Here is a 25848-nt window from a genome sequence, read left to right as displayed (position 1 = left end):
GGGTAATTTTAAACTGTGTGTTCCTCCAATTCTGGCCTTTTGTGCATCCCTGATTTTAATAGCTGCCTTGGCTCTAATCTCTGGAATTCCCTCCCTAAACCTCTCTGTCTCTCTGCATCTCTCTCTTCCTTCAAGACGTTGCTTAAAACCTCCCTCTTTGATCAGTCAAGTCTCCTAATATCTTCTTGTGTGGCTCGGTGTCAAATTCTGTTTTGGTTAACGCTCCTGTGAAGCAATTTGGGACAATTTATGACATTAAAGGCGCTATATAAATGCAAGTGTTTGTTTTTGTTGCAGGAATCAAGATGTTGATCAACAGTGTCTGCAGTGCGGTCCGTAAGTCACATTAGGTCACCGAGCTCTGGCAAGCCAACTTTTGAAGGCAAGGTAACTCAGTACTATTTAGACAACTGCATTTCATACTTCCTATGTGAATATTCTGGGCTTTGAATTCTGACCTTGAAGACCTATTAGAATGAGTAGCAGGAGATATACGCATACATGGATTTCAACATTGAGACATTGAGCTCATAAGCTCATCTCGTCCATAGAGTATGTACAATCCACTTAATGTTCTACTCTACCCACATGGGCTGGAAATTCGGTTGGAGGGTTTTTAAGGCACTAATGTCGGGCGGTCACTAAATTTAGCGCCGGAAAATGGTTAGCGATGGAAGTCACAAAATTCAGTGGTTGGGCCCTGAGAGTGGAGCGGAGCGTTAAGGGAGGCGTTCCACACCTCTCTTAGGGCGCTAGGCCGGGTGAGCAACAGAATATGCCACGCGAAAGAGCCGGTTTCGTAACGCCCTAAGAGAGGCCTCCCTGCAAAAAAAAAAAGAATCGGAACAAAAAACACAAAAAAACATTTCCTATGCATTGCTCATCCCAAATAAAGTGAAATCGCAGAAAAATAAAATTATCGATCACAACTTACCTCAGGCAGTCATTCCTTCCCTGAGTGCCCCGGGACAGCTCTGCACGCCAGCTTTCTCTGGTGGGGTCACTAGGGGGCGCTACGGGTGCAGCGCAAACTGAACGTTACCGCCGCGTCGATACCGGGGGCGTTGCACACCGGCGCGATGCTCCTCAGCGCCGTCGGTACCGGCATGCAGAATTTGCCGAGCGGCACGCATGCCGGCGCTCGTGGCTGCAACCTCTTTAGGGCCCCTCACGCGGGGCGCGATCCAACCGAATCTCTCCCCCATTGTGCCCTTGCGATGCACCATTTTTTGACTGTGCTGTTTCTTTGTCTCAATAACAAAAGGGTCTGGACTTTAAAAACGTAACCAGTTGGTTCTAAAGCTCTCTGGGAGGGTGCGATAAGATGTGATGAAATGCAAATTCTTTCTTCTGTCTACAAAGGTACCATAAAAGCTCACAAAAGCATCCTTCCAAAAGCTACTGAAGAGCTCCTGCGATCATGGACCTGCATTTTCTCCCGTGGCATAAAAAAGAAAAAAGAGAAAGCTTGACATGAATACTGTGAATGGCGCTAAGTGCGTGTGTCCAAATATTCTCGTATTGAATATGGCGCCTTAATGAGCATCATGCGGGAAATAAAAGCATGTCTTGCATTTATGTAGCCCCTTTCACGACCACCTGACGTTCCAAAGTGCTTTACAGCCAATCAAGTACTTTTTGAATTGTATTTACTGTTGTAATGTAGGAAACGCGACAGCTAATATGCGCACAGCAAGCTCCCATGAACAGCAACGTGATAACGAGTAATCTGTTTTTTAGTGATGTTGATTGAGGGATAAATATTGGCCAGGACACCGGGGATAACACTCCTGTGCTTCTTTGAAATAGTGGCCATAGGATCTTTTATGTCCACCTGAGAGGGCAGACGGGGTCTCGGTTTAATGTCTCAATCAGAAGACGGTACCTCTGATGGTGCTGCACTCCCTCAGCACTGCACTGGAGTGACAGCCTGGATTTGTGTGCTCAAATCCCTGGAGTGGGACTTGAACCCACAACATTCTGACTTAGAGATGGGAGTGCTACCTACTGAGATACGGCTGACACAATAACTGCAAACACTTCAACTCATTAAAAACATGGTTGTACAATTGTGCAGCTCAGAATCTCCTCTCCCAAGTCAACGTTCCCTCTGCGCCAATTGTGTCCCTGATCTCCCAACTCCCAACGGGACAGCACAATACGTCACAATGACCAGGAATCATCAAGCTCATCTCTTCTGTCGAGTGTGGGCAATCCACCTATTAATGGACTCGACCTAACACATTCATTCTAGCGCCGTGGGAATTATTACGACATTAAAGGCACGATACAAATGCAAGTTAGAATCATAGATTCATACAGCACAGAAGGAAGCCATTCAGACCATCGTGCCTGTGCCGACACTCTGAAAGAACTATCCAATTACGTCCATTCCCCCCCTGCCCTTTTCCCATAATCCTGCATTTTTTCTTTTTTTATGAGGTATTACAAAGTCATCATCATCATAGGTATTGTGTTCCTAACACAGATGAGACTGCACACAGGGAGGTTAAAGTAACAGTGACCTCAGTCTTTCTTAAGACACTCCAGAGTGAGGAACAGGCCTTAGGGGCCGGCTTATATACAGTGCTTACAAGGGATGCTGGGATCGCTTGGGACTTCAGGGGATGCGCTCCCTGGTGGTGGAACATGGTAGTGCATGCTTTACAGATACACAACATCACTCCCCCCGCCCAAAGTCAAAGTGGAAACTATTTACAAGGTGAGGCAGTCGGGAGCCTTTCTTTCCCTGGTGGACCGCCTTGGCACAAATGTCTGTTCTGGTGTGTTGGCTGTGCCCTCGCTGGACTAGTGTGTTGTTGGCCCTGCAGGGCTGCTGGGTGAGCCTGGCCTTGCTGGGCTGTTGGGCGTGATGGGTTCAATTTCCTGGTCTGGGATGGTGTCGTTGATCTTTTGGGTATGTGTTGTGGGCTCAAAAAAGGTAGTGTCTGCTGTGGGTTGTTCAGGGCAGTCAATGAACCACAGTGTCGTTTGGTCCAGGTGCTTTCTGCAAATTTGTCCATGGTCTCATTTGACGACAAACATCCTACTCCCTTCTTTAGCTATCACCGTGCCCGTGATCCACTTGGGACCATGTCCATAGTTTAGCACATACACAGGGTCATTCAGATCAATCTCCCGTGACACAGTGGTGCGACCATCATTTACATTTTGTTGCTGCCGCCTGCTCTCTACCTGATCATGCAGGTTGGGGTGAACCAGCGAGAGTCTGGTTTTAAGTGTCCTTTTCATGAGTAGCTCAGCCGGGGGCTGCCCTTTGAGCGAGTGGGGTCTCGTGCGGTAGCTGAGCAGTACTCGGGACAGGCGGGTTTGAAGTGAGCCTTCTGTGACTCGTTTTAGGCTCTGTTTGATTGTTTGTACTTCCCGCTGTGCCTGCCCATTGGAGGCTGGTTTAAGCGGGGCTGAGGTGACTTGGGAACAGCAGTTCAGTTTAACAATTGCCTTAACAACAAAAACAACATCAAGAAAGCCAGCGGCAGGGGGTTGGGGGAGAGGGGGGGGGAGCGGGGGGCGGCGGGGAGGGGTTGAGGAGAACTTGTTTTACACAGCGAGTTGTTGTGATCTGGAACACGCTGCCTGAAAGAGCGGTAGAAGCAGATTCAGTCGTAACTGGAATTGGATTTCTACTTGAAAACATGGAGTAGTTGGGCTGAATAGCATAGATGCATCTAAGGGGAGGCTAGATAAGCACATGAGGGAGAAAGGGTATGCTGATGAGGTTAGATGAATAAAGATGGGATGAGGCTCGAGTGGAGCTTAAACACTGTTTGGGTCGAATGATCTGATTCTGTGTCGTAAATACTTACCAAAGCATGGGCCTTACACTAAACATCAGTAAGGCAAAGGTCCTCCACCAACATGACCCCACCACACAGCACTGTCCCCCCCCCCCCAGTCATCAAGATCCACAGCGCGGCCCTGGACAACGTAGACCATTTCCCACACCTCAGGAGCCTATTATCAGCAAGGGTAGACATCGACAACAAGGTCCAACACTGCCTCCAGTGCGCAAGTTTCCCTCCCTGGATTTGGGATGAGGATGACCCGCTACCGGACGATCGGTCGTGTCCTGTGGCCAAGGGCGCCGTGGACGCCACCTTATTCATCCCCAGTCAGCCACAATGGGTGGGACATCACACTGCTGGGTTACAGCAGTGACTCCCGGGGCAGTGGGTTCCTGTTTTCAGTCTTTCTGTCAAAGGGAGAGGCAGTAAGAGCTGGCTGAGTCACTGAATGACATTTAACCAACTCCTCGAGGGTGATTACAGATTAGCTAAAGTGTGTCGGCAGCTTGTTCATCTCCCCACTTGATTGAGATGAGGGGGCCGGGGAGCGGTGGTGTGTGGGGGCGGGGTACAACATGACAGATCTAAAGAAAGAACTGGGAGAAAATATAAATGATTTGTTCAAAACTAAAGATCGTAGCACAATTACTTGCAACCATGAATACCATCTCGATGCAGTGGTTTGAAGGAAGGGTAAAGTAATTTTATTTGAAATAGCTGTAGGCAAAATTATGTTTTAAACAATTGATTTAATCTTGTGCAATTTGATCTTACAGCAGTGATCTTAAGCCTGACATTTTATAGTGGCGTGACTGGAAATGGTTTTATAAATGGAAAATGTTTAACATGAAACAGAATTTTGAACTTGCCAAATCTGTTGTAAAGCAGTCTTTACACTACAGTAAATCCCATTTACATTATAAACATACTCTTAGATGACTTCAGTTATTATTGCACTATTTGCCTTTGTTCTCTTGTTACATTTTGTGTGACATTCACCACAGCAACGGCAACAAAGATGTGCAATTATATGGCACCTCATCTCAGGGTCAAATATGACACCAGGGTTGCATGCAGTCTGGCTCAGCCTCAGAGAGCGGTCAGTGAAAGTAGTGAAGTCGGTGGCTAGGGAACGCAGTTTGTGACGGGGACCATAGGCAATGCTCAGATAAAGTGCAACATCCCCACCGACACCTGGGAGTCTCTGGCCAAAGACCACCCAGAGTGGAGGAAGAGCATCCGGGAGGGCGCTGAGCACCTTGAGTCTCGTCACTGAGAGCATGCAGAAATCAAATGCAGGCAGCGGAAGGAGCGTGCGGCAAACCAGACTTCCCACCCACCCTTTCCTCCAACCACTGTCTGTCCCACCTGTGAGAGAGACTGTAATTCCCGTATTGGACTGTTCAGTCACCTGAGAACACACTTTTGGAGTGGAAGCAAGTCTGCCTCGATTTTGAGGGACTGCCTATGTTGATGATGGTTTAGTTGGAGGCAATTTCTGCTCATCCAGTACTGGATGTCAGACAAGCAGTCTGACAACTTAGAAATAGTGAAGGAGTCGAGAGCTGGTGGTGAGGTAGAGCTGCGTATCATCAGCGTACATGAGGAACAACTGCGCAGGGCGTACAACTGTAAGGGGCGTTGGTGAGACCACATCTGGAATACTGCGTACAGTTTTGGTGTCCTTATTCAAGGAGGGATATACTTGCATTGGAGGCAGTTTAGAGAAGGTTCGCTGGGTTAATTCCGGAGATGAAGGGGTTGTCTTATGAGGAAAGGTTGAGCAAGTTGGGCCTGTACTCATTGGAGTTTAGAAGAATGAGAGGCGATCTTATTGAAACATGTAAGATTCTGAGGGGGTTTGACAGGGTAGATGCTGAGAGGATGTTTCCCCTGTGGGTTAATCTAGAACTAGGGGGCATAGTTTCAGAATAAAGAGTTGCTCATTTAAGACAGAGACGAGGAGGAATTTCTTTCAGAGGGTTGTGTATCTTTAGAATTCTCTATCCCACAAGGCTGTGGAAGCTTGAAACATTGAATACATTCAAGACTGAGATAGGCAGATTCTTGAACTATAGGGGAGTGCCACTTTAGCCCTCCCACCCCCAGGCACGCTAACGCGAGATGCAGATAAGCCCAATTTCTCCCCCTTGGAGTTCTGAATGACTGAAGCACTGCATTCTTCGTCTGCGGCTTGATGTCTTGCCCTCCTGCCCTTCGGGTCCGGTTGGCCCTTGAGTGCCCATGTTGCGTGCAAGTGAAATCAAAGCATTGCTGAGGCTTCGGATAAAGTCACATGAATGTGAAGTGAAAGGACGAGGGCACAGTTCCTCTCTGACCTGTTTGTCCCCTCCAGTCTGCCTCTGAAGATCATGGGCTAAACCATGTCTTTACAGGTTGCACAGAAGTTTCTAGGCAATTCAGTCGCGTGCTACACGGGTTTGACGCCAACGTACGCCCCATTGGGAATTCAGGTCCAGCAAACCCAGATGCAGCAGAGGGCACAATCCTTTTTCTAAAGGGGCAACAGTAGTGTAACTCGATCTGAGTTAGAGTTGGGGCCCTAATTATATCATGCTCCCATCCACAATTGCAATGGGCTGGGAATGAACATAGCTTTTCACGTTCTTCTCTGCTGTTTAATGCTGATGCTAGTCCCTCTGTGAACACACACTTAAAATGCTTTACAACCAGAGTCATGATAAAATAATCCTTGGGAGTCAAATATATTTGATGTTATAATAGTTAAATCAGCCTTGATCTTGTTGAAAGGTGGAGCAGGCTCGAAGTGCCAATTGGCTTACTCCAACTCTTATTTCTTATGTTCTTATGTTGTGGTCAGGCTCATAAGAACATAAGAACATAAGAAATAGGAGCAGGAGTCGGCCAATTGGCCCCTCGAGCCTGCTCCGCCATTCAATAAGATCGCGGCTGATCTGATCATGGACTCAGCTCCATTTCCCTGCCTGCTCCCCATAACCCTATACTCCCTTATCGCTCAAAAAATCTGACCATCTCCGCCTTAAATATATTCAATGACCCAACCTCCACAGCTCACTTTTATCGAAACGGATAAGATTATGAGGGGGCTCGACAACATGGATGCAGAGAGGATGTTTCCACTGATGGGGGAGACTAGAACTAGGGGGCACAATCTTAGAATAAGAGGCCGCCTTTTTAAAACTGAGATGAGGAAGAATTTCTGCTCTCAGAGGGTTGTAAATCTGTGAAATTTGCTGCCTCAGAGAGCTGTGGAAGCCGGGACATTGAATAAATTTAAGACAGAGATAGACAATTTCTTAGCCGATAATTGACTAAGGGGTTATGGGGAGCGGGCAGGGAAGTGGACCTGAGCCCATGATCAGATCAGCCATGATCGTATTAAATGGCGGAGCAGGCTCGAGGGGCCGTATGGCTTACTCCTGCTCCTATTTCTTATGTTCTTATGTTCTTATGTTATAGTTGTGGTATGTACAAATCTCCCTGTATAAATCCGATCCACTTGTAAATAAACACGTACAAAGCTTCATATTTGCCGATGATTTATGGCTTAGTCCCAATAAAACAAGAATTAGCAAGAGCATCTGTAACAGGACTAAAAGTCAGATGTTTCATTCCTAATATCCATGACGCATGTTTATTCACTGCACTCTGTCTGAAGAACAGAATCTATCAACACTTGTCTCCGTACTAAAAACAAACAATGCTGGAACATACGCAAAGTGGGTCACATGCAGAGAGAAACAGAGCTAATGTTTCAGGTTGGTGGCCTTTCATCACAGTGGGGAGACTGAAGAAGCTGAGATTGTTCTGCTTAGATCAGAAGAGATTAAGGCGAGATTTAATAGATGTGTTCAAAATGATAAGAACATTAGAACATAAGAAATAGGAGCAGGAGTCGGCCATACGGTCGCTCAAGCCGACTCTGCCATTTAATGTCTGATCCGATCATGGACTCCGCTCCACTTCCCTGTCTGCTCGCCATAACCCCTTATTCCCTTATCGGTTATATGGGGTTTTGATAGAGAAATAAGGAGAAACTGTTCCTGTTGGCAGGGAGGTCGATAACTAGAGGATAGAGATTTAATATAATTGCCAAAAATATCCAGGGGGTAAATGAGGAGAATCTATTTTACGCAGCGAGTTGTTACGATCTGGAATGCAATGCCAGAAAGGATGGTGGAAGCAGATTAAATAGTAACTTTCCAAAATAAATTGGATATATACTTGGAAAGGAGAAATTTGCAAATGCTATGGGGAAAGACCAGGGCGGGAGGTGGGACTCGTTGGACAGCTTTTTTAAAGAGCCGGCACAAGCACGATGGGATGGACAGCCTCCTTCTGTGTTGTGTGATTGTATGACTACGACTCTGTGATCAGAACTGTCGCCATTTTCCCCTTATCTTCCCCTTATTCCGGAGATGAGGGGGTTGACCTTTGAGGAAAGGTTGAGTAGGTTGGGCCTCTACTCATTGGAATTCGGAAGAATGAGAGGTGATCATATCGAAACATATAAGATTATGAGGGAGCTCGATAAGGTGGATGCAGAGAGGATGTTTTCATTGATGGGGGAGACTCGAACTAGGGGGCATGATCTTAGAATAAGGGGCCGCCCATTTAAAACTGAAATGAGGAGGGTTGTAATTCTGTGGAATTTGCTGCCTCAGAGAGCTGTGAAAGCTGGGTCATTGAATAAATTTAAGACAGGGATAGACAGTTTCTTAACTGATAAGGGGATAAGGAGTTATGGGGAGCGGGCAGGGAAGTGGACCTAAGTCAATGATCGGATCAGCCATGATCTTATTAAATGGCGGAGCAGGCTCGAGGGACCATATGGCCTACTCCTGCTCCTATTTCTTATGTTCTTATCTCTGTTCTGCTGTACTCTGCCTAGAGGCTAGAGGATTATTGCAGGCTATTTTCACTTTTGTATTGTACTGTATTACATTTTTTCTCTCTGGTAATAGAAAATTGAGGCATGATTCAAAGAATTATAGGCCAGTCTAATCTAACAAGGTTGGTGGGGAAAATGCTCAAGGATACTTTATGAAGGCACAACCGATGTTTATCTAAAGAACGCAGGTACTAGAACATGGAAGCTCGGATTTTTAAAAAGCAAAAGGCTTGCCTCCGAAATGAGCTCCAAATCCAGGCAATTAAATTTACCCTAAGAACTAGAGTTCGTTTTCATGTTCAGGAGATTTGATAAGATGGAGTAATATGCAGATAAAGCATGATGCAGTAACAAGTGACACTCATGGAATTAATGATAAATTAGATAGTCCAACTGAAATTTTTTTTAATAATTGAAAGCAGAATGAGTTGACAAAGGAAAAGAAAGAAAAAGACTTGCATTTATACAGCGTCTTTCACAACCTCTAGACATGTTTTGCAGCCATTGAAGTACTATTGAAGTGTAGTCACTGTTGTAATGTAGGAAACGCGGCAGCCAACATGCGCACAGCAAGCTCCCACAAACAGCAATGTGATAATGACCAGATAATCTGATTTTGATATGTTGATTTAAAACGTCCCAAGACGCTTCACAGGAGTGTTATAAGACAAAACAAATACATTTGACACTAAACCACATGAGAAGAAATTATGGCAGATGCCTAAAAGCTTGGTCAAAGAGGTAGGTTTTAAGGAGCTTAAAGGAGGAAAGAGAGATAGAGAGGCGGAGAGGTTTCGGCAGGGAGTTCCAGAACCAAGGCAGCTGAAGGCACGGCCACCAATGGTTGAGTGATTATAATCAGGGATACACAAGAGGACATAATTTGAGGAGCGCAGACATCTCGGGGGGTTGTGGGGCTGAAGGAGATGACAGAGATAGGGACAGGCGAAGCAATGGAGGGATTTGTAAACAAGGATGAGAATTTTGAAATCGAGGCGTTGCTTAACCGGGAGCCAATGTAGGTCAGTGAGCACAGGGATGATGGGTGAACGGGACTTGGTGCGAGTTAGGACACGGGGCAGCCGAGTTTTGGATCACCTTTAGTTTACGTAGGGTAGAAGGTGGGAGGCCGGCCAGGAGTGCGCTGGAATAGTCAAGTCGCGAGGTAACAATGGCATGGATGAGGGCTTCAGTAGGATTGGAGACGGGCGATGGGACGGAGGTGAAAATCGGCGCTTTTTATCACTTCATTCGCAACAAGCAAAAAGGCATGCAGAAGTTTTAACAGAAACAGATCAATGAAAACACTTCTGACTTGCAGTATCCGAGTTCCATTTCATATATTCTTTTTGAAGAACATGTACATTTTAACCCCCCTGGGGCTCACTGAGCCCCTCGTGCCCCTCTCTACTTCACAAGCTCAGCCAATTTACTTCCAGCTGTATCAGTCACAGCAAGATTCTCTGTCTTCCAACTCCCTCAGGTTCTTCCTCACAGGTACTCAGTCAGCCCTCGCAGAAGGTTTAATACGGATGCCGTAATTTAACGATCTGATGTTATTCAGTGGAGAGAAGCTCAGTCTGGTTATTCTTCTCCCTACTGTTGTGATCATTATTCTGATATTCTCATATCTTGGTTGCTTGCATCTCACCATTATTTGCTGTTTGTGTTCTGCTTTTGTTATGTAAAGATAAATCAAAAATACACTAATTAAGATGTGGAAACTATTTGACCATTTCTATAGTTTACTTGGCTGTACATATACATGCAGAGATCCTTACATTTATTTAACTTTCTGCTCCTCTTTGAGTCCTGGTGTTTAGTGAGTGGGTACGACAGCACAGCGGTTATGTCACTGGACCAGTAATCCAGAGGCCTGGACTAATGATCAAGAGACACAAGTTCAAATCCCACTGCGGCAGCTGGGGAATTTAAATTCAGTTAATTAAAAAGCTGTGAAAATACTGGATTGTAATAAAAACTCCATCTGGTTCACTAATGTAATTTAGGGAAGGAAATCTGCTGTTCTTACCCGGTCTGGGCCTATATGTGACTCCAGACCCACAGCAATGGGGTTGACTCTTAACTGCCCCTCTGAAATGGCCTCGCAAGCCACTCAGTTGTACCAAAACGCTACGACAAAGTGAGCACTGTGGGAGCACCTTCACCACATGGACGACAGTGGTTCAAGAAGGCGGCTCACCACCACCTTCTCAAGGGCAATTAAGTCCTACGTACCAGTATCTGAACCACAGTCTGTGCACACTGTGCAAAGCACCACTCACCCACCAACCATCTGCACCTACACAAACTCACATCCACATCTTGCTCCATGCCTACAATCACAGCTATTCAACCAGGCATATATCTGTCAGACACATAGCTGGACTCTGACTCACACACGTTTGTTTCTTTTGCAGGCCAAGGTGGGCCACAAATGGAGGGAGCAGCAGGGGGTGATGCGCGTCTCCAGCAACTCTCAGACCTTGAGGAGCAAGCGCTGTGACTCATTGGGCAGCAGGTGGTGGGTGCCGTGGCAGTCGGCGACGTCGACCCCGTTGGGGGCAACAACGGTATCTTTAACCCCTCTCGTTTCCTCATCCCACTTCCCCCTCACACCACAAGCCTTTATCGCTTTCCAGCTCCTCATAACGTCTGCATTCCTTGCTCCATTCCTGCCTCCCTGCCCTCACCTGAACGCGGGCCTTGTGCCTTTATGCTTTCAGATAATCAGCAAACTGATGATCAGCCTGTCCCTAAGCCCCCACTGAGAGTGAGGAAGGAGAAGAGGAGGAGGAACAAAGCACCATGTCACTGCATCTCTCGCCCGCAGGCACCAGGTCAGAGATTAGCACAATGCCATCCTAAGAGGTTAGTTTAGCAGAGGGGTCTGCACTGGGTGATGCATCGGGGTCGAGCGGGTGCAGCAAGGCCAAGGGGAAAGGGTAGCTCGGGAGCCAGCTCCCCGGAGGAAGAGTTCACTCACAAGTTCTGCTGCACAGGACTCAGATGAGGACCTCAATGGAGAGGTGTTCACAAGAAGGCTGATGGTCATGCACTCCGAGATGATAGGTGCAATGGCAAGGGTGCCCGAGAGCCTCTTGGCAGTGGGAAGGAGTGTAGAGGAGTCCGCCTCCAACATTGCACAGAGCTCTGTGCACATCATGGAGCCCATCATTTCCATTCTGCAGAGGATGGTGGACTACCCGAGAGATCGTCTAGATCCAGTTCTCGTGACGCGTGTCATGGGCAATCTGGCAGTTTCCATTGCAGCACTGGCGGAAGCAACATCACACACACACACACATGGCACACACGATAGCTTTACAGGAACTTGTCAGGTGACCTAGTCACATGACGCTTTTATTGTATTTATATCAGCAGTTGCATTACAACAGTAGTCCACTAGGTGGAGCAGGGTCTTGTGGAGGCATTGTTGGTGGTATTTCTCCAGCGATTTGAGGTGTTTACTGCATATAGTCCACGTCTCTGAGCCATACAGGAGGGCGGGTATCACTACAGCCCTGTAGACCATAAGTTTGCTGCCAGATTTGAGGGACATTCTCTTCCTCAGGCATCCGAAGGCTGCGCTGACGCACTGGAGGCGGTGTTGGACCGTGTCGTCGATGTCTGCCCTTGCTGATAATAGGCTCCCGAGGTATGGAAAGTGGTCCATGTTATCCAAGGCCGCACCGTGAATTTTGATGACTGGGGGGCAGTGCTGTGTAGCGGGGTCAAAATTTTAAACGACAGCAAAGAATGACTAAGAAAGCAATAAAGAAAGGAAAGATAGATTACGAAAGTTATCTTGCGCAAAACATAAAAACAGATAGTAAAAGCTTTTACCGATATATAAAACGGAAAAGAGTGACTAAAGTAAATGTTGGTCCCTTAGAAGATGAGAAGGGGGAATTTAATAATGGGAAATGTGGAAATGGCTGAGACCTTAAACAATTATTTTGCTTCGGTCTTCTCGGTGGAAGACACAAAAACCATGCCAAAAATTGCTGGTCACGGGAATATGGGAAGGGAGGACCTTGAGATAATCACGATCACTAGGGGGGGGTAGTGCTGGACAGGCTTATAGGACTCAAGGTAGACAAGTCCCCTGGTCCTGATGAAATGCATCCCAGGGTATTAAAAGAGATGATGGAAGTTATAGCAGATGCATTCGTTATAATCTACCAAAATTCTCTGGACTCTGGGGAGGTACCAGCGGATTGGAAAGCTGCTAATGTAACGCCTCTGTTTAAAAAAGGGGGCAGACAAAAGGCAGGTAACTATAGGCCAGTTAGTTTAACATCTGTAGTGGGGAAAATGCTTGAAGCTATCATTAAGGAAGAAATTGCGGGACATCTAGATAGGAATAGTGCAATCAAGCAGACGCAACATGGATTCATGAAGGGAAAATTCATGTTTAACTAATTTACTGGAATTCTTTGAGGATATAACGAGCATGGTGGATAGAGGTGTACCGATGGATGTGGTATATTTAGATTTCCAAAAGGCATTCGATAAGGTGCCACATAAAATGTTACTGCAGAAGATAAAGGTATGCGGAGTCAGAGGAAATGTATTAGCATGGATCGAGAATTGGCTGGCTAACAAAAAGCAGAGAGTCGGGATAAATAGGTCCTTTTCGAATTGGAAATCAGTGGTTAGTGGTGTGCCACAGGGATTGGTGCTGGGACCACAACTGTTTACAATATACAGAGATGACCTGGAAGAGGGGACAGAGTGTAGTGTAACAAAATTTGCAGATGACACAAAGATTAGTGGAAAAGCGGGTTGTGTAGAGGACACAGAGAAATTGCAAAGAGATTTAGAGCGGTTAAGCGAATGGGCAAAGGTTTGGCAGATGGAATACAATGTCGGAAAATGTGAGGTCATCCACCTTGGGAAAAAAAAACAGTAAAAGGGAGTATTATTTGAATGGGGAGAAATTACAACATGCAGCAGTGCAGAGGGACCTGGGGGTCCTTGTGCATGAAACTCTTTTTGAGTTTATCTGTGAACATAAAAAGATATTAAACCGTGCCACCCGCCCTGGATGACACAGCAGACATTTACAAGGCCCCTTTTTTTTTTCTTTTTTTGCTTTTTTTTTTGGGGCGCTAAAATAAAATTTTTTCCAGTGCCCCCTATAAAAGGGGAGGGGGACACTAAAAGCACCGGCAATTAAAACAAATTAAACTTTAAAACGTAAAATCAAATTAAAATTTGGTTGCCGGGCGTGATGATGCACTCCAGTCCCTCCGGTGCCCACCTCTCGCGGAAGGCCGCGAGCGTACCGGTGGACACCGCGTGCTCCATCTCCAAGGACACCCTGGACCGGATGTAAGAGTGGAAGAGAGGCAGGCAGTCAGGTTGAACGACCCCCTCGACCGCCCGCTGCCTGGACCGGCTGATGGCATCCTTGGCCGTGCCCAGGAGCAGTCCTACGAGGAGTCCTTGTGCATGAATCCCAAAAAGTTAGTTTGCAGGTGCAGCAAGTAATCAGGAAGGCAAATGAAATGTTGGTCTTCATTGCGAGAGGGATGGAGTACAAAAGCAGGGAGGTCCTGTTGCAACTGTACAAGGTATTGGTGAGGCCGCACCTGGAGTACTGCGTGCAGTTTTGGTGACCTTACTTAAGGAAGGATATACTAGCGTTGGAGGGGGTACAGAGATGATTCACGAGGCTGATTCCAGAGATGAGGGGGTTACATTATGATGATTGATTGAGTAGACTGGGTCTTTACTTGTTGGAGTTCAGAAGGATGAGGGGTGATATGATAGAAATATTTAAAATAATGAAAGGGATAGACAAGGTAGAAACATAGAAAATAGGTGCAGGAGTAGGCCATTCGGCCCTTCTAGCCTGCACCGCCATTCAATGAGTTCATGGCTGAACATGCAACTTCTGTACTCCATTCCTGCTTTCTCGCCATACCCCTTGACCCCCCCTAGGACTTCATCTAACTCCTTTTTGAATATATTTAGTGAATTGGCCTCAACAACTTTCTGTGGTAGAGAATTCCACAGGTTCACCACTCTCTGGGTGAAGAAGTTTCTCCTCATCTCGGTCCTAAATGGCTTACCCCTTATCCTTAGACAGTGACCCCTGGTTCTGGACTTCCCCAACATTGGGAACATTCTTCCTGCATCTAACCTGTCTAAACCCGTCAGAATTTTAAACGTTTCAGTGAGGTCCCCTCTCATTCTTCTGAACTCCAGTGAATACAAGCCCAGTTGATCCAGTCTTTCTTGATAGGTCAGTCCCGCCATCCCGGGAATCAGCCTGGTGAACCTTCACTGCACTCCCTCAATAGCAAGAATGTCCTTCCTCAAGTTAGGAGACCAAAACTGTACACAATACTCCAGGTGTGGCCTTACCAAGGCCCTGTACAACTGTAGCAATACCTCCCTGCCCCTCGCTATGAAGGCCAACATGCCATTTGCTTTCTTAACCGCCTGCTGTACCTGCATGCCAACCTTCAATGACTGATGTACCATGACACCCAGGTCTCGTTGCACCTCCCTTTTATCCTAATCTGTCACCATTCAGATAATAGTCTGTCTCTCTGTTTTTACCACCAAAGTGGATAACCTCACATTTATCCACATTATTCATCTGCCATGCATTTCCCCACTCACCTAACCTATCCAAGTCGCTCTGCAGCCTCATAGCATCCTCCTCGCAGCTCACACTGCCACCCAACTTAGTGTCATCCGCAAATTTGGAGATACTACATTTAATCCCCTCATCTAAATCATTAATGTACAGTGTAAACAGCTGAGGCCCCATCACAGAACCTTGCGGTACCCCACTAGTCACTGCCTGCCATTCTGAAAAGTACCCATTTACTCCTACTCTTTGCTTCCTGTCTGACAACCAGTTCTCAATCCATGTCAGCACACTACCCCCAATCCCATGTGCTTTAACTTTGCACATTAATCTCTTGTGTGGGACCTTGTCGAAAGCCTTCTGAAAGTCCAAATATACCACATCAACTGGTTCTCCCTTGTCCACTCGACTGGAAACATCCTCAAAAAATTCCAGAAGATTTGTCAAGCATGATTTCCCTTTCACAAATCTATGCTGACTTGGACCTATCATGTCACCTCTTTCCAAAAAAAGATAGAGGCAGAGAGGTTGTTTCCACTGGTCGGGGAGACTAGAACTAGGGGGCACAGCCTCAAAATATGGGGGAGCCAATTTAAAACCGAGTTGAGAAGGAATTTCTTCTCCCAGAGGGTTGCGAATCAGTGGAATTCTCTGCCCAAGGAAGCAGTTGAGGCTAGCTCATTGAATGTATTCAAATCACAGATAGATAGATTTTTAACCAAAAAGGGAATTCAGGGTTATGGGGAGCGGGCGGGTAAGTGGAGCTGAGTCCACGGCCAGATCAGCCATGATCTTGTTGAATGGTGGAGCAGGCTCGAGGGGCTAGATGGCCTGTTCCTAATTCTTATATTCTTATGGTGGAGGACTTTTGTCTTCCGGATGTTTAGTGTGAGGCCTATGCTTTCGTACGCCTCGGTGAAAATGTGACGATGACTTGGAGTTCACCTCGGAATGTGTGCAGACGCAAGCGTCATCTGCGTACTGTAGCTCCAAAGTCAGTGTCCTCGATCAGGCCAACACCCCAAGCATCGAAGCACTGACCACACTCGACCAGCTCCGCTGGGCGGGCCACATTGTTCGCATGCCCGACACAAGACTCCCAAAGCAAGCGCTCTACTCCCAACTCCTACACGGCAAGCGAGCCCTAGGTGGACAGAGGAAATGTTTCAAGGACACCTTCAAAGCCTCCTTGATAAAATGCAACATCCCCACCGACACCTGGGAGTCTCTGGCCAAGAACCGCCCTAAGTGGGGAAGAGCATCCGGGAGGGCGCTGAGCACCTCGTGTCTCGTCGCCGAGAGCATGCAGAAAATAAGCGCAGACAACGGAAGGAGCGTGTGGCAAACCAGACTCCCCACCCACCCCTTCCTTCAACCACTGTCTGTCCCACCTGTGACAGAGACTGTAATTCCCGCATTGAACTGTACAGTCACCTTTTGGAGTGGAAGCAAGTCTTCCTCGATTTCGAGGGACTGCCTATGATGATGATGACTACGCAGGAGCAGTAGATTAGGAAAAGCGACAATCACGGTTTGCACAAGGGTGATTAGTTAATATTGTTGTTGTATTTATGTGGTTAATGTTTTTTGATAAATTTATTACTGTAATGTTGCATATTCGGTGCTGTCTCTCATTTCAGTTTTGGAGTGTGGTATGGCATGAAAATTGATGCAACGATGGGGACATGCTGAGGAATCGGGAAGTGGCCTGGAATTCATTGGGACCGAAGTCTGATGAGGTGGTCATGGACCGGCCGATTGAGTGGCTGCCTCCTCCGTTGCTCCTGTTCCTCCTCCTCCTCCGCCTCCTCCTGAGGTGATGGAGCTGTGCCTGGTGGCAATGGCTGCACCCTCATGATGGCCAAGTTGTGCAGCCTGCCGCAGACGCCAACAAATAGGGACACCTGCTCAGCCGAGTACTGGGGGACTCGTCCCGAGCGGCAAGGCAGTGGAACTGTTGCTCCGCTGGTCTGCTGAATGATGTTCCTGGCGGCAGCATGGATCTCATTATATGAGTGCTGGGAATGAGTGTTGGGGTTGCATAGAAACTTAGAAACAAAGAAAATAGTTGCAGGAGTAGGCCATTCGGCCCTTCAAGCCTGCACCACCATTCAATAAGATCATGGCTGATCATTCCCTCAGTACCCCTCTCCTGCTTTCTCTCCATACCCCTTGATCCCTTTAGCCGTAAGGGCCACATCTAACTCCCTTTTCGAACTGGCCTCAACAACTTTCTGCACTAGAGAATTCCACATGTTAACAACTCTCTGAGTGAAGAAGTTTCTCCTCATCTCGGTCCTCAATGGCTTACCCCTTATCCTTAGACTGTGATCCCTGGTTCTGGACTTCCCCAACATCGGGAACATTCTTCCTGCATCTAACCTGTCTAATCCCGTCAGAATTTTATGTTTTTATGAGATCTCCTCTCATTCTTCTAAATGCCAGTAAATATAAGCCTAGTCGATCCAATCTTTCTTCATATGTCAGTCCTGCCATCCTGGGAATCAGTCTGGTGAACCTTCGCTGCACTCCCTCAATAGCAAGAATGTCCTTCCTCAGATTCGGAGTCCAAAACTGTACACAATATTCAAGGTGTGGCCTCACCAAGGCCCAGTACAAGTGCAGTAAGACCTTCCTGCTCCTATACTCAAATCCTCTCGCTATGAAGGCCAATATGCTATTCGCCTTCTTCACCGCCTGCTGTACCTGCATGCCAACTTTCAATGACTGATGTACCATGAGACCCAGGTCTCGGTGCACCTCCCCTTTTCCGAATCTGCCACCATTCAGATAATATTCTGCCTTCCTGTTTTTGCCACCAAAGTGGATAACCTCACATTTATGTACATTATACTGCATCTGCCATGTATTTGTGGAGGGGAGTCATGAGCCAGGTGGAAAGCGTATAGCCCTTGTCTCCGAGCAGCCAGCCGCGAGCTGGATGTGGTGGCTGGAAAGAGCTGGCACAGGATGAAGGCATTGTGGCTTCTGCCAGGATAGCGGGCATTCACAGTGAGGATTCAGCGTGCATGGTCGCACACCAACTGCACATTCAGTGAGTGGTAGCCTTTGCGGTTACGGAATACCTCGGGATTGTTGTACCGTGCCCGCAAAGTGACATGGTTGCAGTCGGTGGCGCCCTGCACCATGAGGCGGCCCGCTAGCCTGGCAAAGCCACATGCACACTCCAGCTGCTTCTCTCTGGTCATGGGGAACGAAGTGTGGTTCCTTCTCCTTTTCTACTGAGCATCTGTGACCTGGCGAATGGAGCAATGGACGGCAACCTGGGAGATGTTGGAGATATCGCCTGTTACACACTGGAAGGATCATCAGGTGTCGAAATTGAGCGCGATGGTCACATTGACTGCTACTGAGAGAGCCTGGTCTGAGGCTCGAGGTCTGGTTACAGGAGATGGCAGAGCTCTGAGACCACGTCCTTGCTGAAGTGCAGCCTTCGAACACACTGTTCCTCAGTGAAATTGATGTCGGAGAACTGCTGCCAGAATACCCTGGGAGGGTAAGGCCTCCTGTTGACAGCCCTGTTGGCCTTCCTACCCGTGGCCACATTTTGCACTCTTTCTCTGTGCCTCAGTTGCCTCCGACGATGATGGTGGAGTGCGTGGTCCAGTGCCAGTACAGCCCCCACAAAAGCATTTAAATATCGCGGTTTCCAATTTCCCCACAATGAAACGCAAGAATCATTGTGAGCCAGAACACCCGTTAAACTCCAAAACTCTCAAATCGGTCAACAGGCCGGTTTGCCTATGTGAAAGTAACAAGGCAGCATTGTTGGCCGACTAAAACTAAACCGGATGTTGGCGACTTGAAATAGCGCTCCTCCTGCCGACATGTGACTGAAAGCCGCCTCCTCTATTCGTCGTTGTTAAGCCAGGCCCACAAGCAGGGGACGAAAGGGAACTTAGCAACAGGTGGGCGCTACCGGGGCGCTGCTTACCGCAATGACGTCACGATCTCCGGGCGAAGGAGATCGAGCGCAACGCCTTACTGCCGCGGCAAACATCCCGCCGAATTTAGCGGGAATCGCTGATCTCGCCGTGTCCGGTCGCCAACCCACCTGCGCCCTGTTCTCCCTCCCTGGAGACGTTAACTGAAGGCGCAAAGGAGCCCAATTTCTCACCCTTCGTTTTCAAACTCCTGATAATAAATCGTTTTAAAAATGAGTCACAGATTTATGATAATTGGCCGGTGAGCGGTATGGGTAAGTACTTCTACGCAGCGAGCGGCGATCTGGAGCGCACTGCCTGAAAGTGCGGCAGGAGCCGATTCAACAGTAAACTTTCAAAAAGGAATGAGATAAATATGTAAAAAGGAAAATAAATTGCAGGGCTACGAGGAAGGAGCAGGGGAGTGGGACTAACCAGAGTGCTGGCACAGGCATGATGGGCCGAATGGCCTCCGTCTGTGCTGTAAGATTGTATGATTCAATTAAATCCAATCACAACGTGTTTACATATCAATGTTTTGGTGAAGAATAGGATTAGCAATTTAAAAACATCATGGATGGGAGTGTGGGTTATCCAGGAAAATGGCAACATTTGTCGTAAATGCTTTGACAAGACCCATGTAAACCAGCAGAAGCATCAGCAAGATTAACATCATCATCATCATAGGCGTCCCTCGAAGCAAGGATAACTTGCTTCCACGCCAAAAAGTGATGAGTTCACAGGTGTTCAATGAAGGACCCAATATTCCAGGTCCCGAACTATATCGTGAAGGGTGGAAGATGCCTGTGCTTGGATTTTTTTTTAAGGTGTGGTGACCGTTGCACACCAGCCACCACACGGGCTCGACAGAGCTAGGTCTTGGTCCAGTGGCAAGGGTTACCCAAAACTAACTGGAGACCAGCTCTGCTGCACAGACCGAGCGCGCGCACATATCGCAGTGTGGGCCGGTCCGTGCTGCCCCTGGGCCCTCACCTCTTCTGTGCCCCAGATTCAGGCCTCTCCTGGGCCCTGGACTCTTGCCGCTACTTCGTCCCTCCTGCTGTGCCTGCCCGCGCTGCAATCAACGACCTGGCTTCGCAGCCGTCGCCCTCCTGAAGCAGCACACGCTGCTCCCTGCAGTGGTATGCCGCCGTACGCTGCTCCCTTCAATAACCCCGGCCTGCTGATGGCCTTGCAGGCTGGGACCGCGCCGATTTCCGGGCCAGGCCGCCGCACACACACACACACACACACACACAGAAACACACAGAAACACACACACACTCACACACACACACACACACACACACAGAAACACACAGAAACACACACACACTCACACACTCACACACACACTCACACACTCACACACACACACACTCACACACAGAAACACACACACACAGAAACACGCACACACTCACACACACACACACACACACACACACACACACACACACAGAAACACACACACACTCTCACATACACAGAAACACACACACACTCACACATACACACACTCACACACACACAGAAACACACACACACAGAAACACGCACACACAGAAACACACACACGCACACACAGAAACACACACACACAGAAACACGCACACACAGAAACACACACACGCACACACAGAAACACGCACACACAGAAACACACACACGCACACACAGAAACACATACACACACGCTTACACACAGAAACACACACACACAGAAGCACACACACACACACGCACGCGCATACACAGAAACACACACACATATAAACACACACACACACACACAGAAACACACACACACAGAAACACACACACACACACACAGAAACACACACACACTCACACATACACAGAAACACACAATAATTTAAAGCATCCTCTAACCGTAAGCAGGCACCACTTGAGGTCTTGAATATTCAGTGTGGAACATTGCTCAATGGCTGACCAGAGATTTTAATAATCCCTCCCTACTGCCCGCCCGTACACACACGCACACACACACACACACAGAAACACAGATGCACAAAGATGTTCACAGAACACAAAGAAAGGCAGCGAGAAAACGGAAATAAAAATGATAAAATTGCAGAAACGCAGCTGGGTTGGAGCAGTGTCACAGGCCAGTTATGTTCGGGCAAGTCTAACAGTGCTTTTCTTCAATGATTAAGGCTTTCCAACAGCATCTGTGAACCACTGTCAAATTCACCAAACCATCCTATTAACACCTCTAAAGGCTTTGAAATTACGCGGGGGCAAATATTGCTATCCAAATGCTTCACACATCGGTGTGCAATTCCCTGTTCGACTATTTGACAGGAGATGGTGGCTCATTCTAAATTAATGGGCTGACACCTCAAATAATAAGCTGCATATGAGCCGAGAAATATTTGTACACTAACCTTGATGCAGAAGAATTTCAAAGCCTTTAAGTTCTTCATGCTTCCAGGGTTGAGGGACTTCAGTTACGTGGATAGACTGGAGAAGCTGGGGTTGTTCTCCTCAGAGCAGAGAAGGTTGAGAGGAGATTTGATCGAGGTGTTCAAAATTATGTGGGGTCTGGACAGAGTAGATAGAGAGAAACTGTTCCCATTGGTGGAAGGGTCGAGAACCAGAGGGCACAGATTTAAGACGATTGGCAAAAGAACCAAAGGCATCATGAGGAAAAACTATTTTACGCAGCGAGTGGTTAGGATCTGGAATGCACGGCCTGAAAGGGTGGTGGAGGCAGACTCAATCGTGGCTTTCAAAAGGGAATTGGATAAGAACCTGAAGGAAGAAAAATGCAGGGCTACGGGGAAAGGGCGGGGGAGTGGGACTGGCTGAAGTGCTCTTCCAGAGAGCCGGCACGGGCTCGACGGGCCGAATGGCCTCTGTAATGTACGCACCTGTGAGTATGCTCACAGGTTTGTAGAGCTGTTGTTACCTGTACGTCGCGCCCCCTCCGAGATGGTGTGAGCTGGCGACGTATTTCTTCCGCCAGTAGTACAGCCTCAATTATGATACGCAGCTCCTGTTTGTGAGCCTGGGGGGCATCAGGACTGCAATGCGGGGGCCAATCCTGTCTTTTACCAGGAACTCATCAGGGTCCGGAACACAGTCGGCACCAAGTGTAGCTCTCCACCATCTGGACTGGCGGCTGTCCTGCAGGAGCCGCTGCTCGGGAATCCGTACCTCCACGACCGAGGTTTTAGGTGGCAGTCGGACGAGAGGGCTGTGGCTGGCGAGGTGACCAGGGTCAGGGACCTGCTCGATGGTGGAAGAGCGGGCTGGATGGTGCCAGACACGCTGGCACGGCGCCTAAATTGGGCTGACGTCCGCCACGCGGCCGATGCCATCGAGTCGCTAAAAACAGCTCTGGGCCCTGACTCCGTTAGGTGCGTCGAGGAGGCTCAAGCACGTGGGGAGATCCCGTCCGAACTGACCCCCGTCCGGAAGGAATTCCTCATCGGCGCCAAACCCCAAAACCTCCCTCGTGAGCTGGCGCCTCACAACTTGAGCCGCCTCGGGGAAATCCCCTCCGTGCCTTTCAGTTCTGCGTGGAGGAGTTTCCTGTACGGGCTGCTCCTGCACACCCTCAACTTTGCCATCCTCGCCGGCCGTCCGGACACGCCATGGCGTACCATCTTGCCGTCCGGAGGAGGCGGGGGTCCCCGATGGAGGGCACTCTACGCAGGGGTCCTCCCACTATTCATCGGGGACTTGGCCTGGAGGGTGGTGCACGGAGTAGTCCGGTGCAATAAATTTTTAAGCCGGTTCACGGGCTCCCAGGCCGCCTGCCATTTCTGCAGTCTGGAAGAGTCCGTGTTCCATGTTTTTATCGAGTGTGCGAGGTTGCAGCCCCTGTTCCATTATTTAAAGCAGCTGCTCCTGAAATTCTGGCTGCACTTCAGTCCCACTCTCCTGATCTTTGGGCACCCTGTGCGGAGGGGAGCGGGTAGGTCCAAAGGCCTCCTCGTAGGACTGCTCCTGGGCACGGCCAAGGGGGCCATCAGCCGGTCCAGGCAGCGGGCGGTCGAGGGGGTTGTTCAGCCTGACTGCCTGCCTCTCTCCTGTGCCTACATCCGCGCCAGGGTGTCCCTGGAGATGGAGCACGCGGTGTGCACCGGTACGCTCGTCGCCTTCCGCGAGAGGTGGGCGCCGGAGGGACTGGAGTGCATCATCACCCCCGGCAACCAAATTTTAATTTGGTTTTATAAATGTTTCAAAGTTTAATTTGTTTTATTGCCGGGTTTTAGTGTCCCCCACCCCTTTTATAGGGGGCACTTGTATAATTTGTGGTTTTAGTGGCCAGAAAAAACCCTAAAAAAAAAACCCTAAAAAAAAAGGGCACTTGAAAACTGTTTCGAGTGTCCCTCTCCTTTAATCGGGGCACTTGAACTAACTGTTTAATTTGTTTCATAACAAAAGAGTTGTAGAGCTGTTGCTACCTGTACGTCGGTAGTGATGGTGTGAGCTGGCGACGTATTTCTTCCGCCAGTAGTATTGCCTCAATTATGATATGCATCTCCTGTTTGTGAGCCTGGGGAGTGTCAGGACCACAGTCCAGGGGCTGCCTGTCTTTTACCAGGAACTCATCAGGGTCTGGAACAGAGTCGCCACCAAGCGCAGCTCTCCACCGGCTGGACTGGCGGCTGTCCTGCAGGAGCCGCTGCTCAGGAATCTGTACCTCCACGACCGCGGTTTCAGGTGGCAGGTGAACGAGAGGGCTGTGGCTGGCGAGGTGACCAGGGTCAGGGACCTGCTCGATGGCGGAAGAGCGGGCTGGATGGTGCCAGACATGTTGGCACGGCGCCTATCCTGGGCTGACATCCGCCGCGCGGCCGATGCCACCGAGTCGCTAAAAACAGCGCTGGGCCCTGACTCTATTAGGTGTGTCGAGGAGGCTCAAGCACGTGGGGAGATCCCGTCTGAACTGATCCCCGTCCGGTCAGAATTCCTCATCGGTGCCAAGCCCCGAAACCTCCCTCGGGAGCCGACGCCTCACAACTTGAGCCACCTCAGGGAAATCCCCTCCGTGCCTTTCAGTTCTGCGCGGAGGGGTTTCCTGTACGGGCTGCTCCTGCACACTCTCATCCTTGCCATCCTCGTCTGCCGTCCGGACACGACATGGCGCACCACCTTGCCGTCCGGAGGAGGCGGGGGTCCCCAATAGAGTGCATTCTATGCGGGAGCCCTCCCTCTATTTAATGGGGACTTGGCCTGGAGGGTGTTGCATGGAGCAGTCCAGTGCAATAAGTTTTTAAGTCGGTTCATGGGCTCCCAGGCCGCCTGCAGTTTCTGCGGTCTGGAAGAATCCATGTTCCACGTTTTTACTGAGTGTACGAGGTTGCAGCCCCTGTTCCAATATTTAAAGGGGCTGCTTCTCAAATTCTGGTTGCACTTCAGTCCCACGCTCCTGGACTTTGGGTACCCTGTGCGGAGGGGAGCAGGTAGGTCCGAAGGCCTCCTCGTAGGACTGCTCCTGGGCACGGCCAAGGGTGCCATCAGCCCGTCCAGGCAGCGGGCGGTCGAGGGGGTCGTTCAGCCTGACTGCCTGCCTCCCTTCCGCGCCTACATCCGGGCCAGGGTGTCCTTAGAGGTGGAACACGCGGTGTCCACCGGTACGCTCGCGGCCTTCCGTGAGAGGTGGTCACCGGAAGGATTGGAGTGCATCTCATCACCCCCGGTAACCAAATTTTAACTTGATTTAATGTGTTTTATTTGTTTAAGTTGTCGGTTCTAGTGCCCACACCCCGCCCCACCACCCTGCCCCCCAGCCCTATTGAGCCAGGGGGTACTTGTACAATTTGTGTCTCTGGTGCCCTCAAAAATAACAAAAACAAAAAAAAACAAGGGGGCACTTGTTTTAATGATTATCTTTTACAGATGAGAAGAAAATAGTTGCAGAGCTTGTTATATGTGCAGACTATAGATATACTCTCTCTGTAGTCACTGTATAGTAGCATAAGATGGAGACTTGTTACCTGATGTACTATCAATATACTGTGGCACCACTAGAGAGTGCAACTGGTGGAGACCGGGGTTTTCTGCTCTTGTGGCAGGGGCTGTATAAAAGGGGAACCACCATGTGGCTGCCTCACTCTGGAATTATGAGTAAAGGACCAAAGTCACTACAGTTTGAGTACAACACTTTGCCTCGTGGAGTCATTCATAGGTACAGTATAGACGTAATAGAGCTGTTGCATTGCGAGTGGCTTGGCCAGTCACATGATGTTCACATTACCCCATAAAACCCCAGTCGATTGGGTCTAGGTCACCCACGATGAGGCATGCAGTTGTGAGCCTAGTGAATGAACTGGTTATTGTGTTCCTAACACAGATGAGACTGCGCACAGGGAGGTTAAAGTACCAGTGACCTCAGTCTTTATTAAGACACTCCAGAATGAGGAACAGGCCTTCGGGGCCGACTTATATACAGTGCTCCCAAGGGATGCTTGGAGTCCTTGGGACTTCAGGGGATGCACTCCCTGGTGGCGGAACATGGGAGTGCATGCTTTACAGATACACAACACTGGTAATGTGCAGTGTGACTGTTAAACCTTTGTTAATAAACCAACTAGTCCTAATAGCAATGTGTTACTATGAATT

General features: G+C 48.6%; 1 protein-coding gene across 5 annotated transcripts in view; it reads left to right on the top strand.

The window, feature by feature from the left end:
* Positions 1-25848, top strand: part of LOC139277834 (cadherin-7-like) — a 509491-nt gene that overhangs the window by 89020 nt on the left and 394623 nt on the right. For all 5 annotated transcript variants that reach the window (XM_070896546.1, XM_070896548.1, XM_070896549.1 and 2 more), the window contains one exon: positions 298-387. The gene's annotated coding sequence lies outside the window, so the exon portion shown is untranslated. The remainder of the gene's footprint in view (positions 1-297; positions 388-25848) is intronic.

The sequence above is a fragment of the Pristiophorus japonicus genome, chromosome 1, assembly GCF_044704955.1.
Source record: "Pristiophorus japonicus isolate sPriJap1 chromosome 1, sPriJap1.hap1, whole genome shotgun sequence".
NCBI classification, from domain to species: Eukaryota; Metazoa; Chordata; class Chondrichthyes; family Pristiophoridae; genus Pristiophorus; species Pristiophorus japonicus.
Note: the sequence above shows the minus strand (reverse complement) of the source record. Positions and strands in the feature narration are given on the sequence as shown.